We start from the raw sequence: 7,172 nt of genomic DNA, 5'->3' as shown, positions 1-7,172 counted from the left end.
ACTTCTGTGAGTACATATTGTTGATACAAAATGTAGTTACATAATTCTTGTTACACATGTGTACTTCCAGAAGTGAAAAAAGTGTTGTTACCAATGTCCTGTTACACATTTGTACTTACAAATGCTATTCAGTGAGTTGTTACATGTGTGTAATTACACCAGTATTAGAGCTGTAGATACAATGTACCAAAGTGTACTTACACTGTAGTTACATGCTACGTACACATCTAGTTACCATGTAAGTTCACAGGTATTAGGGACACTTAATATAAAGTGGGACCGAAATTTTATAATTAAGGAAATTAAACAGACCTAGGCATTTGAACAGACATAGTGAAATGTGTCTAATAATTCCAAAAAGAAAGAGAAGCATTGGATAAGGTAATAAGGTAAATATTATTCAGCCAATAAAAGTGTAGGTCTATGTATTTCATAGAAAATTGTCTAGAGGTTTAATTGGCATCTTTATTTCAAACGACCCGACAGACCACGACCCGAATATCATTATTTTTGGATGACTCGTAACCGCGGGTAACCGCAGGCACCGGCTCATTTTGGATCAACCTGCGCATCACTGTTTCTGACACAGTAAAAAGGGTGTTGTTTTACACAACTATTGAGAAATTTTAACCAATGTATGTTACAGATATTTCCTGAAGATCCCAAAGAAGCATTGAAACATGTGAAAAATGGGCATACAATGTCCCTTTTAAGTCCTTCATCAGACTTTTTTGCTTGAGCAAAATTTATACTAGATATTCTAGACAATTTTAATAGAATGTTTAAAAAACATGAGTTATAAAAAGTATGGACACTGTAATGTTATCTTGAATATTTAGGTTGTCTTCAGGGACAGAAGTGTAATAGTGTTATTACAACACTTCTCACAGGGAAAGAGAAAGCAGACACTGTTATTTTATTTATTTTTTTAGTATGGTTGAGGAAAGAGCTGGCGAAAATATAAAATACAAATTTAAAAATCAAAATTTTGTACAAAGGGTTTAAGTATTTGTAATTGTTTAATGATTTTTTTTGCTCATGTAATTTTTGAATCTGTGCTCTGGATTTAAACTATCATTTTTGATGACATGCTGGTTTTGAGTTGAGGATTATTATCTGCTTCACGAAGCCAATGCTGAGTCTGACACGTCTCACCTTTATGACGCGGTCAATAGCGTCCTCCAGCATTAAATTATGTTGGATCATCAGATACGCCAGAAAAAGTGCGGGAGAGTGTCTGACACCATCTGTGCAGTACAGTAACACCTTATCTGAGGAAATAAAGGCAAGACACTCAAAACAAACTCATTCCTAGACACTTTGTCACTATAGCACACTTGATGAAGTGATAGATGATAAATAGTGTGTTTCAGCTCTTACTCTCTGGGTTACTGAGGGCCTTGTGGATGAATTTCGCAGCTGGGACGAAGTGTTCGTCCATTACAGACTCACCATAGTAAGTGATGTTCATGCCTTTGTAATATTTCGCCCCAGTATTTTCTAGCAGGTCTTCCTTGCTTGGCTTTCCTAACGATATCTTCAGACTCTTCTTTACAGCTGCAGCGTTCAGGATGTGAGTAACACCCATCTCCTTCAGTCTGACTTGCTCCATTGCTGTCTGTCTGCACAAAAACACCACAGCCTCGATTAGTCTTTCACTAAAGTGGATTTATATGTAGAATTATAGAACTGCATTGTGTGAGATTCCTGTATTACATTATTACTTCTCAACACTGATTAGTATAATATGTTATTTCTGTTGTAGACTTACTCATTTGCTATGAAGACATTGGGCCAGACCTCAGTGGCTGGTGTCCAGTCCAGTGTGGATTTCTGCAGGAGTTGCATCACGTGGGTCATGATATGATGATGTGCTTTTTTAACGTCACTTGAGATTCTGATACTGGAACTAGCATGGCTATGTTTTCTATGTTGAACTCCACTCTTGACTGTAGTTTTCGCTGCCTCACGAGTTTTAAATTGAGGAGTGTCAGCTGATTCAAAAAGCCCATGTTGGGTTGAATCTGTCTTTCGTGTATCACACGATCAATGCGTCCTCCACCGTCATGTCATGGTGGATCATCAGATATGCCAGCAAAAGTGTTGAGGAGCGGCTGACGTCTTGAAGGCAGTGGACCAGCACCTTATCTGAGGAAACAAAGAACAACACTCAAAACAGAATCGTTGCTAGACAGTTTTCTCTGTAAAACACTTGATAAATGGCCATCATTGAGTCTGTCCTGTGTACGTCCATAACTGTCTGGTTTGGTTACTAAATCTGACATCAATAGACTACAACAGACAGTCAGGACTGCTGAGAGGATTATTGGTGCTCCTCTGCCCAATCTCCAAGTCAAATTCCTTGTGTGTGTAAACATAATCAAGTAAATGTAATAAAGGTCTTTCTGACTTCTGAAATAGGAAGCGATAAATGTGTTCTTACTCTCTTGGATGATAAATGGATGATAAATGGTGTGTGTGTGTGTGTGTGTGTGTGTGTGTGTGTGTGTGTGTGTGTGTGTGTGTGTGTGTGTGTGTGTATGTGTGTGTGTGTGTGTGTGTGTGTGTGTGTGTGTGTGTGTGTGTGTGTGTGTTTCAGCTCTTACTCTCTGGTTTACTCAGGGCCTTATGGATGAATTCTGCAGCTGGGAAAAAGTACTTGCTAATGTCAAAGCAGCTTACATCCAGTGCAGCCACACCACAGTAAGTGATGTTCACGTCTCTGTAATATTCCTCTCCTCCAAGATCCTCCTTACTTGCCGCAGCGTTCAGGATGTGTGTAACACCCATCTTCTCAAGCTTGACTCGGTCCATTGCTGTAAGTCTGCACAAAATCACAACAGCCTAGATTAGGGAGCACCTCAAGACTGAACACTCAAGCTGGAAAACATACAACTGGTGAATATCCACAACCACAAGACGGACTGAAATATTTCTGACATTATGTTTATGCTGTTTAGAATGAACAAATTAAATGTGTTACAAAAGCTATTCTGTCAAGAGTAGCGAGTATTTTTTTCCTTTTCTTTAGATGTTTAATTAGCATTAAATAACCCAGAGAACAGCAAGTATATTAGGCTGCTGTCACTTTAAAATGAACAGAAATGCATGGATTAATAAACTGATATGTCTGATTTTCACCCAGTTGTTTACATTCACGTTAGACAAAACTGATTGAGTCAGTCATTCAATAAAGATTTTGAAAAAGAAATTGATTTCTGTTTACATGGTTGCATAACCAAAATGTTTTTTGACAAAGTCTAATCTGGCCTTGTTTGCACCTTGTGGTAAACCCTCTCTATTTTGCTCTGGTGAAGTCTTCTCTTGATTGTAGACTTTGACAGTGATAGCCTACCTCCTGGAGAGTATTCTTCACTTGGCTGGATGTTGTAAAATGTTTTATTACCATGGAGAGGATCATCCAATCATCCACCATACTGTCGTCTTTTGTGAACATCCAGGCCTTTTTATGTTGCAGAGCTCACCAGTCTGTTCTTTTTCTTCTCAGAATTCACCAAACTGTTGATTTGGCCACTCCTAATGTTCCTGCTATCTCTCTGATGCATTTCTTTTGTTTTTGAAGCCTAACAATTGTCTGTTTTACTTGCATGCAGAGCTCCTTTGACTGCATGATGGGTTCAGAGCAACAGCTTCCAAATACAAATGGCACACTTAGAATCAACTCCAAACCTTTTACCTGGTTAATTGATGTAGAAAAAATGAAGGAATAGCCCACAACTGTCCATGAATCAGCTTTTGATTCAACTGTCCAATTACTTATGGTCCCTTGAAAAAAGGGGGGAGGTACATATTAAAGAGCTGTAATTCATTAACCTTTCTACCAATTTGATGAGACTGCCCTAAAAATTAAAGCTCAGAGTGTGCACTTTAAGCCCATATTCATTGTATAACTGTAACTTGAATGTGTTTTGGTCATCAGCTAAAATAATAAAAATTGTGTCAGTGTCCAAATATATATGGACCTGACTGTCCAACAGCAAAATTTGTAGTTTCCTATTTAGTTATTTAACAATACTTAGGAGCATCACATGATCAATAAATCACTACATGCTGGTTTCCACACTCTGTTACACAAACTGCCAGCTCACCTCTATAATGCCTGTGATTGTAGCCATCACTACTAAGTAACTGACCGCAGTCAAAGTCTATCAACTTAAGCTCCAAAGTGTGTTTTCTCAACAGATTTTTTTTTTTTTTTTTTTTGCTTCAGTAAAATGTATCTTGTTCTTGTTATTATGATCATAGGCTTACCATTGGTTGGGACAAAGTCTAAGGACTCTGGGACAGGTGACGGCTCAGGATCATCCAGCTCTGGCTGAGGAGGCACAAGCGGCTCCACTCAATTCCAGTCTCTCCACACCGTCCTCAGGGATGAACAAGTTGACGTCTGCTGTAGAGTTGTCTAACTGTGGGTCTATTGTGTGCTGGGAGCAGCAGAAGGATAGCTTTGCAGCCTTACATACTTTCTTAAAGAAAGAAGCCATGATCATCTTCCAGCTTGCATGTCTTTCTGAAACTAAGAAAAACAAAGAGAAAATACTATTAGCGACAACTATGACCCAGGGCTATCATCATTACCTAAAACTATTAATTTTATTAACTACATAATTTTAACTTCACCTGTTGAGCTCTTCTCCATGACACTCTGAGTGTCGCGGCTCAACTGGCTCTCTACACTCTCCTCAGAGATGGACGATAATGTTGAAGACAAAGTCCAGTCTAGATTTATCAAATTTGCACAGTGTGTTTCTGTAAAGTCTGCACACTATGTTTAGACTCGTGTATGGTCTGCACACTGTGCTCTCAGATATGAAGAGGATTTCACTCGTGCTGTCTCTTTAGACTGAAGCTGGACTAACTCTCAAATGAAACTCTGAATCACTCGTTCACAAGATTCATGTCTGTCACTGTCACAGATGATACTCCTACTATAAACCCTCAGAACGATTCTGAGATGTTTGCTAATAAGTGGGCTTGAGTGGACATCATTGAAATGAAACGCGTACTGCATAATAGATCACAATGAAGGAGTCTCAATGTGCAATTTTTAAACAGAAAAGAACTGTTTAGCTTTTAAAAGGCAAGTCTCCAATGGGAGTGTGTGTGTGAGTGGCCAAATAATGTTTGGGATTGGCAATCATATTCATCAACTGATGTGACTCTAAGGGTGCTTTCACACTTGGTTCAGTTGTCTAGTGTGAACCCAAGTTCGATTGCTGCTCCTCCCACTGTCCCAAAAGCAAAAGCTTAATTTCTGTACTTTGGATTTAGAAAACAGTTTCATTTTCAAAGCACCAAGACAGAGCGGCACGTTTGTCTATTTGTCACGACTGAAATGCAAAGGTTCAACAAAACGAGCAGAAATGAGATATAAATTCTGTCTTCTGCATCGCGTCAGTCACACTTTTCAGGAAAGTGAGTGAGTGAACAAAAAGACAAGTGGGGTGGCCAACCTTAGCCCTGCCCCTGCGTTAAATATTTGTAACACTGTTAAACTGGAAAAGATAATCACCTGCTCATTTTGACAGTACTAATAAAAATAGATAATATGTTTCCTAAATATCTGCAAGCATATTATTCTAAGTTTATATATATATATATATATATATATATATATATAGAGCTTCCTAATAAAACATTTATTTTAAAACTAAAACTAATATTTTTATTAAATTATAATTTTTATGATATATAGTTTTTGTATTTTTTATATTTGTAATATATATCATTTTTGTATATTTTTTCTTAAGTAATTTTAATATTTTTTTCATTGCTTCCCAAAAAAACATTTATTTTAAAACTAAGCTACAACCATGCTTTTAAAACAATAGTTTTATAATTTAATTCTAATTTTTATTATATACTCAGTTTATTTGTATTATTTTATTAGATACAATTTTTTTATATTTTTTAAATAATTTTTCTATACATTCTTTATTCTTTTATTGCTTCCTAATAGAACATTTATTTTAAAACTAAGCTACAACATGCTTTTAAATCTAATCATTTGTTTTATTAAATTCTAATTTTTTTTTTTTTTTTTTTTTTTAAAGATATAATTTCTTTTTTTTACATTTTTATTGGTTCTTAATAAAACATTTATTTTAAGACTAAGCTATGCTTTTAAAACTAATATTTTTTTATTAAATTATCATTTGTATTATATACTCAGTTTAATAAAACATTTATTTTAAAACTAAGCTACAACCATGCATTTAAAACTAATATTTTGCTTTATTAAATTCTAATTCTTTATTTTTATTTTTTAGATATCATTTTTACATATATTTTTTCAATTTTGTTTTAGATATATAATTTGTTATTGCTTCTTACTAAAACATTTATTTTAAGACTAAGCTATGCTTTTAAAACATATATTTTCTTATTCAATTATATTTTTTATTATATACTCAGTTTATATTTTTTATATTTTCATTAAACATAAATTTTTATATATTTTAATTTTTTCATGCTTTAAAACATTTTAAAACTAAGCTACAACAATGCTTTTAAAACTAAGCCTAAGTTTTTAAAACTAAACTAAAACTAAGCTTTTAAAACAAATATATATTTTTTTTAAATTACATTTTTATTATTTATTCAGTTTATTTGTATTTATTTATATATTTTTATAAAATTTCATTTTTATGATTTTTTTTTTATTTCGATACATTTTTTTATATTTTTTATTACTTCCTAATAAAACTAAGCGCTTAAAACTAAGCTTTTAAAACTAAACTAAGCTAAAACTACGCTTTTAAAACTAAGCATTTAACACAGTGTATAAAACCAAGCGTCTAAACTATGCTTTAAAACTAAGCATTTAAAACTAACTAACTTTTAAACCTATTGGGATACCAAGTACTGCAGTAACTTCTTCAGAGTGATAAATCATTGAACATCTATATTCCCCCTAAATTTAATTTATACATTTCATGAATTTCATTTGTCAGCAACAGGCTTATTATAGTTAAGTAACACTAAAACTATAACCAACACCATAAAAATTATGTTACTTCAAATAAAGTAAACACACACACACACACACACACACACACATATATATCACAGAGACACATATCACAGAAACAATCTTTATTATTATTTTTTTTATTTATTCATTTCTTATTATAAACTCAGTTTATTTGTAT

At 34.1% G+C, this 7,172-nt stretch overlaps 1 pseudogene; it reads right to left on the bottom strand.

Moving 5' to 3' along the window:
* Positions 1 to 1,074: 1,074 nt before the first annotated feature.
* On the bottom strand, positions 1,075 to 2,814 carry LOC141332983 (uncharacterized; annotated as a pseudogene).
* Between the last annotated feature and the right edge of the window lie 4,358 nt (positions 2,815 to 7,172).

Source organism: Garra rufa, chromosome 4, assembly GCF_049309525.1.
Source record: "Garra rufa chromosome 4, GarRuf1.0, whole genome shotgun sequence".
Taxonomy (NCBI): Eukaryota; Metazoa; Chordata; class Actinopteri; order Cypriniformes; family Cyprinidae; genus Garra; species Garra rufa.
This window is presented reverse-complemented; position numbering and strand designations above follow the sequence as displayed.